General features: G+C 45.6%; 1 long non-coding RNA gene across 1 annotated transcript; it reads right to left on the bottom strand.

The window, feature by feature from the left end:
• Positions 1–9,418: 9,418 nt before the first annotated feature.
• Positions 9,419–11,772, bottom strand: LOC118242493. The gene is made up of 3 exons (XR_004776871.1): positions 11,644–11,772; positions 9,639–9,730; positions 9,419–9,538 (listed from the first exon to the last, which is right to left on the bottom strand). It is a non-coding gene; the product is annotated as an uncharacterized LOC118242493 (long non-coding RNA).
• Between the last annotated feature and the right edge of the window lie 350 nt (positions 11,773–12,122).

Below are 12,122 nucleotides of genomic sequence, written 5' to 3' on the forward strand. Positions count from 1 at the left end.
AATGCACAGTAAAATATGCAGTGCTCCTATGCTGATGCCCTTTGGAGAATGCCAGAGTTGCTCTAAGCAGGTGAGGTCTGTCAGGAACAGTGAAGAAGCTACACTACACCCAGATCCACGAGGACTGGCCAGCTTCCAGCGTTCCACTTTAACACTTCACCATATCACCTATAATTCACTTATGGCCTGCAGGCGAAAGGGCATATTTTCAGTGTGTAAAAGAGTGCTTTGGCTGTTTTGATTGTAGTCATTCGTGAAGAAAGAGTGAGAAAAGACCTGCCATGGTCATCGGCTTTGCTTTTTTTGTAATGCCATGGGTGCACCAGATACGCGAATTAAACCAAAAGTGCTATTAAACTAAACTTTGTCATTTTGGATTGCCTCACAACTGATTTTCTGCATGACAGAGGCTTTGAAAAGCGGCATATTTCACGCTGTCATGTCTTATTTGATTCACCGCCAGAAGGTAACGACTGACGTGCCTGTAACGTGCATTCCCTCTTTACCGACATATGACGGCATGCTTATACTCAGGGGCCACACATGACACAACCATATCGCAAAAAGCATAAGCAAACAATTTCAAAACTCTAGGAAACGGGCAATTCAATTTCTTTAAAAGGATGTTTTTCCCCTCGTAATCCCCTTCATTTTAGCAGGTGCTCTACGAGGTTATAGCAAAGAATAATCCACCTCAGCATCGCACATCTTAACCATCGTCTCTGCATGGAAATACTCCCCCCAGCCCCTGTAAATGAGATCCTGTGTAATGTGACTGCTTGACCTGGTCCTGTGTCCTGTCCTCATCTCACAGGAACTTTGCATGCAGGCCTGGACAGCTCATCAATGGCACCCTAGAATCTGCCCCCTAAATGACAGGCATGAGCACAATGTGTTGTCCTCATTTTCAGTTTGCCTACATGTTTTTTGTTTTTTTTTTGGTTGCTCTGCAAAAAAAAAAAGAAAAAAAAAAGCTGTATGAATCTTTTTTTTTGTATCACACCAAGCATATGACCATCAATGTTGCTCTAGCCCCTCACTGTCCGCCACCGTCCGGCACTCCTGTGAGTCCCACTAGTTTCGCCAGCCTGCAGACTTCCTGATGCATTTTTACAAGGGCTCTGCTAAATTCTACAAGGCACTTATTGTGAAATGTTATTGCCATCTTATAAAGAGGATTGCAAGACTGCAAGATTGCAAGGCACACAGGTGTGTGAAGGAAGCAAACCCTTTCTCCTTTTAATGTCCTGACACTATAATCACAGCAATTTGGAAGCTTGCCGGCCTGCCTCCTGTTATTGTGCTTCTGAAAGGAAATGCACTTTTCACAGCCTGCCCGCATATGTTCCGTTCATAATTATTACTGCATATTCACACACTAAGAGAACTGACAACTCACTTCATAAATGAGCGCATCTCTCCCGTGCTCCACTGCAAGATATCTACAGGTGATGATCTATGATTGGCTTTGTTCCCCCAAAGCTCAGTCTAATTATTATACAAACAGCATCTGCACCAAACTAATAGGTAGTCCAAAATAAAAAAAAAAAACAACCAGCTAAATCCTTTTTAAAAAAAAATCTGGGCCAAAATGCGAAAACATCTCCAGACTCCATTATTGTCCATTACTGTGCATTACTGTCCATTTTACACCACCTTCCATGGTGGCTCTAGTTTGTCATGGCCATTATAATCTGGCTGTTATATGATGACAGAGTGACAAAGAGCAGCGTCAGGTCTGCCGGCAGCAGCCGAGTTTTAAACAGATGACTTCAACAGGCCGCATGCCCGTTCCGGTGCCGGTTAGCCGTTGATAGCCCGTGACCTAGTCCGATTCTCGGAGCGTACAAAACTCCTGTATCCCTGTCGATCTCCTCTTACCTCTCCTCTTCCCGAGCGGACTCGCGCATTCCTCCTCAACCCCATTCAGAGCAGCGCAGTGAGGGCCAGGCTGGTATTTTCCGCAAGGAAATCTTTCCATCTTTCCCGTGGGATTCCAGAACCGTGCGCAGCGCACCCCAGCGGCCTGTTTCGATGGCCACGCGTGACCTAGGCCATGCAGACTCATGTCCTCCTCTACCTCTGTCACCCAGAGCCCTTTACATCTCACGCCGCTGTTGTGCTTGGCCGCGGAAGGCAGGCACTCCACGGGTTGTGCTGAGTCTCCGTAGAGTCACCCAGAGTCTGCTCTCATCCCTGCGAGAGATAAAAGAGGAATTATTCCTGTTTTCAAAGCATTGGAACATCTTTAGATACTTTTCTATAAATCATCTGTCTGTTTTGTGTTCTTGTACATTTGAATGCACTCCCTTCAATGTAAATGAAGCTGGCTTGTTGCTCTTATTATGTGCCTCCAGTATGAAATGTTTCTTTGCCCTTGGTTACACATGCACTTGATCCAAGCTAGGAGAAGACTCTTATTTTGAATTCTATGAATCCTTTCAGAGTGTCTGTGTACTTTTTTGAACTTTTTCCCTTCTACACATCCTTTTAAAAAAACTTTTCTCTGGATAAGAGTGTCAGCCAAACGACCAGGCTAAGCAAAAGTCATATAATTCAGCACTGGTTATGCTGTGGTTTCTAAAGTGATTCATGTTTTGAATGGAATAATAATCAAACAGATGTCAGGGTTGATGAGATTAAAGTATGTATTTGGGCACCAATGAGTAAGGTATACTTTTTGGCTGGAACCAACTCACTCCTAGTGAGTTAATGGAACAACTAAGTGTGGCAAATGTTTAAAGGTTTTATTTGTGGCTCTGTGGTATGGCAATGGCTATCACACTAGTGCTCACCGTGTCTCCAAAACAGAATGGAAAAGTCGAAGATAAGAGATCTCGTCTGCTGATCAAATGTCCGTGTCATTTTTGCCTGGTGTCTATAGAGACCAAAATACTGCTTTGAATCATTACATTTGAGGTACCATTGAGTGTTTCCAAAAGTTTAAAACATTGGGAAGCTTTTTCATGGTGATATTTTCAACGTCTGAATCCCAGTTTGACCAATAAAAAGGGAAAAGTCTTACATTAAGTTATCTATTGCTCTGGGGGAGCTACCTATCTTCTTACCTGGCTTCTACTTGAGATTTCTTGGCCAAGCAACACATGACCAATATTTGTTTTAAAATATGAAATTATTTTTTGGACTTGCATAACAGTGAAGTGAAACAATAACAGAATTTGATTCCACAGAAGATTAAATTAGCATTCTTTGCATTAATTTTGCGACACTGGGGTGGTCCAGGGGCGTAGGTGTTGGACTGCCTAAGCCAGGAGCTGAATCTGAGGCGAAGTGTTTATATGTTTCACACCCACACCCATACACACACACTCACCCACCCACATACACCCCCCACTGTGTTCAAAACCTGTTGCCAAAGGCTAATCAAGGATAAAAATTCAGTTGCCATGCGTACAATGCAAAAGCGGGTCCTTTGACTTTTTAGAGATTTTCCAAACCAGCCGCTGCAGGCTTCAGAATGTGGTTCCAAGCAATCCAAAGTATGCCTTTGTAAACAAGCATCTATGGGACATTTCTTTTCTACACCTCACAGCCATCTCTGGAAGCTATTTATAAGCAGCTATCACTGTCAGTTCAAGTGGGGAGCTTTTGAAAGAACCCGAAAGGTTCTAATCGCTGCCCGCTGCATTGCTTCCATCTGGGATCCGCGCTGCTTTTTGTGAGGGGCACCCCGAATTCCGTTCACGCCAGCAGCCCGCTAAATCAATTTAGCCCTCCTCTGTAAAGGGATAAAAAAAAAAGAGAATCAGTTACCCTCGTGATGGGTGATGTCTGGCACAGGCTGAACGCAAAGGGGGGGGTGGGGGTGACCTCTTTTCCTTTTTTCCCAGCGGAGCAAAAAGAAAATGGCAATTCCTGAGGGAGCCATGAATAAGATTTGTGCAGCGCTATGGGGGGGCCCTGTAGCTGTTGTCTGGGTGGGTTTGAGTCTCCCAGTGCGAGAGGGTGCCTTGCTGCTGTTCGTGATGATGAATGCCTTCCACGCGCATGCTGGGTTATGTGCCCTGGCAGACTTTGTCCGGTGCCACCCCCACGTTTGCTTTCCTTGGTCCAGGCTGCCAGATGCCCATCGTGCCAATCTCGATGGCTTCACAATCATGAAACGCATATGATACAATATAGCAGTAATTGCGTTACCCATGGTGGACCACCTGGGAGGAGTCTGCTGTGAATCGTGTAATAACAGCAGTATAAATGGATAAATTATATCTGGACTTTGAAGATAATTGCATCGTATCTGGGCTTCTTGCTTTGTGGTAATGAGCTAAATGTTCTCTCATATTAACAGTGACAAGCGTTGGCTTGAACAGAGCACATATATTAGGTGCGGTGTTCACGAAAGCTACAATACCTTGTTATTGATCATTCCAGCAAAGATGAACAGAGGAACACATTAACCACTTCCTAGCATTCCAGTTGCAGTTTTCTTCCCAACCTTGCAAACATTTCAATCACTGCATTGAAATAAAAACTGTCTGCTGCAGTAGTTAGAGATCATAACAGCTTTGATGGAAAAGGAAAAGATCTTCCGAACGAACAGACCTGCAAGTCTTTGGCTAATACCCACAGCATCTTTACAGAAAGTTTTAAGATTAATGACGTCTTCCTAATTCAGACTTTAATTGTGATCTTTACTTTTCTGGGCTGCGACTAACAGAGACGAGGGCTGTCACAGACAAACAAACGAACCCTCGTTTAGTGCCGCAGTAAACCAAACACTTGCGTGCACCACCTGTGGACCAACAACTATGAAAACATCTGAAGACACAACATGTTTTATTACTCAGACTCACCGTACCGTATGCGGCTACAGAGTGGAACGGCGCGGGAGGATGGGGTGTGTGGAGTGAAAGCAGATGAGCTCAGCCTGTTTTTCACTTCAGCTCCACTGCTCTCGTCTGGCCGCTGTATTTGAGCTGGGTAATGGCCAGGGTTACTAAAACACGTAGTGCTTCACCACCACGGCCTAATTCGCATCCATTTTCAATGACAACCATAATGCGCTTAGACGGGCCAGCACAGAGCGCAGCTAAACATAACGTGTGCTCTCCGTTCTTTATGTTGAGGGTATGGTTATGACGCTGGGGTTGGCCAAAACTGTCCGAGGTATTCCTTGATTGTAGCCCACGGGCCTCAGGATTTTTTTTTTTCAATTTATTTATTTTTTGCTAAAACAAGTCCAGTTGTTCATAATCTACCTGAGCTGTACACAGGAGGCCGTGGGCTATGAAAGGTTGGACTGCAGCTGAGTGTGTGGATTTGCAGTAATGTGCTTTGTGTGTAGCGCCCAGATTCCCTGGTTTGCAAAGGCCATTCAAAGCAAAGCACAACAAATAACACCAGACTCGTGTAAATTCGTCATCAAAACATTCTGTGCACTTTTAACGGAAACTTGCAACCCCTCACGTAATGTGTTCTTTTTTTTGCCCACATGTCTGTATGCCAGCTCACTCCAAAGTTCCCTGTTAGAATGGTAGAATCTGAAATTATTTCCTTTATCAGACAGTAGAAGAGCAGCATGTGACGTTTCTAAGAGGTTCAAAAGCCTGCATTTTTAGTTGAGTGACAGATGTAGCTTTCCCCCCCCAAACCCCTGTGCCCCACCCCTACACCAATTATGCTTGGTTCCTGCACTGGAACATGGCAACTCTCCATAATACCTGGCAGTGTAAAGGTCAGGAAAGTGGCGAGCTGCACTGGAGATGAGAGCGTGCAAAGTACTGCCTCACCTTTGCCAGGCTTTACAAGCGCCTGTGAGATCTCCGAGAGTGTTTGACAGGAACCTGGGATCGCTTAACAGGCCTTAGACCAGGGTGTACTATAAATGCTTGCCACGTCTTCCTTTGTTTTTCCCATGGTGCTGGCAAAGAAATGAAGGCTACCATGTGAAAGCCTGTGTGATTGTGTGTGTGTGTGTGTGTGTGTGTGTGTGTGTGATTGTGTGTGTGTGTGTGTGTGTGTGTGTGTGTGTGTGTGTGTGATTGTGTGTGTGTGTGTGTGTGTGTGTGTGTGATTGTGTGTGTGTGTGTGTGTGTGATTGTGTGTGTGTGTGTGTGTGTGTGTGTGTGTGTGTGTGTGTGTGTGTGTGATTGTGTGTGTGTGTGTGTGTGTGTGTGTGTGATTGTGTGTGTGTGTGTGTGTGATTGTGTGTGTGTGTGTGTGTGTGTGTGTGTGTGTGTGTGTGTGTGTGTGTGTGTGTGTGTGTGTGTGTGTGTGTGTGTGTGTGTGTGAGAGAGAAAGAGAGAGAGAGAGAGAGAGAGAGTCTTGATAAAAGTTATGCTTACATGGTCACAATACAATTATTATATGAAAGGTGGTGCAAATTCCTTGCTCTATTATTTGTATTGAGGGATGCCAGAGTTTAACCTGTTATATTTTAGATTAAAAAAAGACTGAAAAATGGGGTTTCTGTCTCACGAAGCTTGTTGCCCAGAAATAACGTTCTTGTCTCACTTTATCACTTGAAGTGACTGGGTCGGACTCTGTGGTCTACTTTCCATTTCCAACAACAGGAATAAGCTCCAAGTATTCAGAAAGGTTGCTGATCTGCTGGCCACACTGTTGGTAAGCACCATGCTAGAGTCGCACTTTTTGCACAAGACCGCTGTTTTGTTTTTTTTCTGACGACGGGTTTGTGGTGTCTGAGATGCTCGGTAGCTCCTTTCCAGAGGTGGAACATGAGAAATTACACATGCTATATTTTATTGACTTTGCCGGAGTGCGTTGCCCAGACTTTTCGGGGTGTTTGACAACTCTGTGACAACTCTGCATAAACCTATATAAACTCCACTGCCATTCAATAAATAATGTCCAGTTTAATATTCATTTGATACGTACTGGTTACATGCAGCAAATGTCCTCCTTCAGAAACGACTGTTTATACTGTTTGTACTTGCTCACTAAAGCCCTGCAGGGAACCTTTCCTGAACTTCTAGGCTTGATGTCCACATTGTTCAGCGATGGCCTTTCTTGCTGCTTTAATTCCACACGGGAGAGCGGTGCTGACCACCGGACAAAGCTGCGGCCGATACTTGCCCTTCTAAACCAAAGGTTTTGTGAACCCAGACCATGCCTCCAGTTTACCGAGTGTGGTTTGAGGAGTGATTGCAAAACAAAACCAAAGAAGGGGGAAAGAAAGAACCCAGTGAACTTGGGCCAGAGCGAAAGCCGGCGTCGGCGCTTTGCCTCACGGAGGAGCTGGGGGGTGGGGGGTGGGGGGGGGGGGTTATGGGCATCGGATACTTGGAGGCAGAGGGGCAGGAGAGGTCAGGGAGGCCCAATCGCAGAGAAAGGTAACGCTGAGAGAGGACTAAATCAGTGGGAGGAGTTTCATGCCAGCTATCTCTCCCAAACTCCATTTGTGGTTAGGGGTAAGACAAAGGTTAGTAACTTCAGAGGCATGAGAGGTTTGGACACCTTTTGACTGAACAGTTTTTTTTTTTTACTGTGTGTTTTGAAATAAACTTTTTTTTTCTTAGACTGCTCAAAGCAGGTCTGGGAAATGTCGTACTGATTTGTTTTCTGTCCACATTTGTTTGCTCTCATGAAGAACTTTTCGCTTCTTTGTTCTGCCTGACGAATTTCTTCACCGTTAATGAATTCTGTTTAATACCTACTGTCTCAAAATAAAAAGAGCATGACAATGCTAGAGTAGCAATAGAAACTAGGCTGCTGAGAGGAGCCATTTGTGCTGATCTGAGAACAGTTTTTTTTCTTTCTTTGATGGTCAAAGCTTAAGGAAGCAGAGCTATACATTAGCATCAATCAGTTTCCGTAGTAACAGACACTATGGAATTGCACCTGCCCTATATTTCATGGTGCACAGCGGTTTGTCATCTGTAACTTGGTCGTGGAAAGTGACGCCAGGTTTTGACAAAGCCGGCCTGTTCTATAATAATTTATAAACACCCATATTTTCCTAAATGCAGTAAATGGATTACCTGACCATACAAGTGAATGACTTACAGCACGGTCACACACAAGACTGCGCAATAAGTCATTTAAAACCTCTCAGCTTTTCTCATTATGCAAACAATGAAAAGAGAGGGCCAGAACAATGGGCTGTGTGAGTACGAGTGAGATGAGAGCATGGTCAGAGGGGTAGAAATGTATGTGACAGGCTTGGATATGTTAAAGATGAATCATTTTTTTTCTCTTGTTCTGTGTCCTTTCTTTGTTTTGTTTTGTTTTGTTTTTTGTTTTTGAGGTTTTTTCGAAGAATCACTTTTTCCGCTCCCCAAGTCATATTTAAACCATCGGCTGAATCGCCATACACATGTGGCCCATAAGTCGTAGTTGTCTTCGCATGGGAAACGCATCTACCTCCCTTTCGTTAGTGGAGCTGGCCAGGCTGCTCCTCATGTTGGCTGAGCAGTTCCACACATTGGTTAAAGCGCGGGGGGGGGGGGGGGGGGGGGGATGTTTCTCGTCTTACGCCAATGCGATCGTTCGTGTCTCGTCCTACGCCAACACCATTGTCAGTTCTCTCTGCAGCCCACCCTGCCTGCCTGCCCTCTATGCTTCTGCCCCCGAGACTGCCCCCCCACCTCCATAAACCAGAACATAGTGGTGCCGACGCAGGCGGCTCGGAGGAAAGCCCGGCCGGTGTTTAGTATCCTTCGGAAAATCAAAGATGCCTTTAAGCGATTTTGCATGTAAAGGAGCTCCGTTCTGTGGTCCGAACCTTTAATTCTAACCTTTAGTTAGAACCTCCACGGAAATGGTTATAAAAGCTTGGCTGTGCGTCAGGTACGGCGTGCTGTAAAAATGTAGCAGATGTATGCTCTACATTTCCCCTGTATTATCACAAAAACATTTTCACTTGTGAATTTGGCAGTAAAGCATGTAGGAGTCCAGAAACCTGTTTTATGACTATTTCTAGACAGCGTAAAATGGGCTCTCCGAGCACGCTTTGGCGTAAATGTGTTTTTAATTTGTTGATCACAGCTGAAAAGCCAAGGCCCGAGGGCCACGGATAGCCGACAAGTTCATTAAGAAAGATTAAAAAGAGATCAGAGCTAAGCGAAGTCCCCCCTGAGGCTGTGGGGAGCAACATCCTGATCTCCAGAGTCATGCACTCCTTGCTGACGTTTAAAAAGCTTTTATGACAAAAAAAAGCAATTATGACATCATTCAGCACTTGCTTTTGCTCAGTAGTCAGGTGTCAGGTAAAATGAGCTGGGTGTTAATGTAGGTCAAATATTTCAAAACCTGTGTGAAACGTCTTGGTCTTGTGGGGAGAAAAGATGAGGGAAAGAGACAGCAAGACACACATGCACACACACATGGTGAGAGAGAAGGAGATAGCGATTTAAATCCTTTAAAATAAAGGTTTAAATAAACTGTTACACAGAGTATTCAAGCTATTACTCACCACCTTAAGGTGGCCTAACTTTATTGGGATCCCTGGTTCAGTTTATTATGGAATCGGGACACTGCTGCAAGGAGTCTTGAACAATTAGCACCATCGTGTGAGCATCTCCAAGAGCCTGCAGGAAGACCGCGGGACCAGAGCAGCCTACAGGAGAAAGCAGGTGTCTCAAGAAGTTTGCGGGAATCCAGAATCTTTTCCGTATGGCCTTCATAAATATTCCAGAAATGCAATTTGTTTGACGCACCAAATCACTGGACGGCCCCCACGTTTGATTTTCACGAGGAGCTGAGAAGGAGACCGTGCAGGGAGGACCCATGCCACATCTGTCCGCCAACACTGGCAGCAGTGAAGGGAAAGCAGAGAGGTGAAATAAAAGCAACCAGATTTCACCATATTTCAGGATTAGTGTGTAGGAAGGAACTGAGGTTGCAAAAGATGACAAATGCAAGATAGATTAAAAAAAACAGGTAGATATAAAATAGACAGAACACCATTTTAAATGTGGGAAGGGGCTAACCACAGGCAACATTTAAAAAGAAAAAAGGCGGCTGTACAAAACCCCATAAACTTTCAAACCTTTCCAGAGGGTGATTCGATGATAAAAGCCTGTAAAAACAGGTGGACTTATTTTGAATGGATATTCATTAGCTGGGCCATTTCCTGCACCTGTCCGCTGGGTCCGTGGCCTGCACGTCTCGTGCGTGGGTTACGATGCCTGCACATTTAGCGAATCCCCTCACTCGGACCGTGCAAAACAACACTTTCTCTGAAGAGAGAACAGAACTGAGCCTCCTCTCCTCAGGTCTCCCCCTCGCTACTCACTGTCGAGGAGGCACTGGAAGCTGTCTGTGTTCACCCCATCCATCTCACCCTCCCCCAGCCTGAGAGGCCTGGCCGAGTGTGAGAGCCAGAGAACCACAGAGACAAGGAACTAAAGAAAATAACTGGCACTTGCACCAGCAAGGTTAGATCAACAGAGCAGCAACTCAAGAATAACAATGTGACAAAAAAGGACTTCCTTTTCAAAGGCTATGGAGCTTTTTTTTTGGGGGGGGGGGGGGGATATATATATTTTTAATTCATTTTCTTGATTATTTTTGTTTTGTTATGGGAGAGTGTATGATTGATATGTAGGTAGTAGCGGGGAAAGCAGTACACCTTAACCATTTATCACTCAGTTCAACAATTTCCTCATTAAACTCTCAACAAGGTCCTCATTAAACGCTCCAGCCCGATTCCAAGGAGCGACTCTGTCGGCATTTGAAACATTGCGCAGGCATTGTCTGCGGAGACGACACCATGACCTCGTGGCATCGGCAGTGGAAGTGGCACGTCCAGGGCCGCTGGTCAGCCTGTTTTAAAATAAACGGCGAGCGTGGCAAGCGTGGCGAGAGCTGTGGCCGTAAACAGCGCCTCGCCTGAGGCCTCAGCCAATGGCTGGCTGCATCCAGTCAGTGGAACGCTGTGGGCTTTTCAGGGCTTCCATGGGTAAAAAAAAAAGGGAAACAGATCCTCTTGGTAACTACAGAGGAAACTGCGTCATCACTGGATGCCAAGAGCTCACGTGGGACCTGCTGACTACCGGCCGAGCCAATATGTCCATCCTCCCCTTACTCAGAGTGCTGAATCTTCCGTGGAAAATTAGTCCAGGCAAATATCAGTCAGAGAAATCAACCTGCCCTCAGTAAACATGTTTGGTTCCATGTGTCTGTTTGCATCCACAATCACACAAGGTTTAGTACCCAAAATTAATTTATGATTGAATGGAACAGATATGTTCGCTACAAGGAAACTGTAACTCCACATTCACTGTGAATGCTGGTGTTGTCCAGTTTTTGAAGGTTTGGTTGTAACTGATGACATCATAACCTAGCCGAGTATGCGTGTGTAAATAGTCCATTTAAAAATTTGACTTTGCCAAAAACAAAGGGTAATCTTTGCAATGATCTGTTAAACAATTATTTCATCTTTAGGGGTGTATTGGATTTTCTGGAAAACTATGCTGCATTCATAAGATATGATTAAGATGTCTTAGAACAACTTTCCGCAAATCAAGAGTCTAAATGATGAGACTTAAACCACAGACGGGGCTAAAACCTCTTGCTGAATCTGGCCCCATCGGATCGCTGTATTCCTCCTAGGTCCTTTGACTCAGCAATGCATCTTCGGAAAAGTCAATTACGTAGAGGACTAGGCTGCATTAGAGAGTGGCCTAAGTGCTTTTTACTCTGACAGCAGGACGTACTTACAGAAAGGAAGGGTCCAGTTCAGCAGCGTGTCCCGCTGACATCATGTCAGCAAGAAGCCGAACGACAGTCCGAACGGAACGTGCCAGGCTTCCTGCTAGCGAGAACGGGCCGCGAGCGCGCGGCACCTCCGTCTCGTCCTGCTGGACGGCGAGAGAGGCCCGGAAAGGCAAGCGGAGCGAAACAATACAGACGAGTGTGGAAGCCTGAAACGCACGCAGCTGGCAGTGCTAATGAGAACCAGCCTGCGGGTGGTTGCTAAGTGACAGGGGCTAAGCAGCGAGCCCAGAGCCCGGGCCGCGGTTGCTTACCTCCCCAGCTTTGGCCACCCTCCTTTCCCCACCGCAGTGTTGCTCTCCCTGGCAGGCCAAAACAAGGCGGCAGGGCGGCTCAAAATGAGAACCAGATCCCCATCCACCCCACCACTGGTGCTTTTCTCTCACGGTTTTTTTTTTCCCCCTGTGCGTGTGTATCTTACGTTG

This window comes from Electrophorus electricus, chromosome 15 (assembly GCF_013358815.1).
Source record: "Electrophorus electricus isolate fEleEle1 chromosome 15, fEleEle1.pri, whole genome shotgun sequence".
In the NCBI taxonomy this organism is placed as follows: Eukaryota; Metazoa; Chordata; class Actinopteri; order Gymnotiformes; family Gymnotidae; genus Electrophorus; species Electrophorus electricus.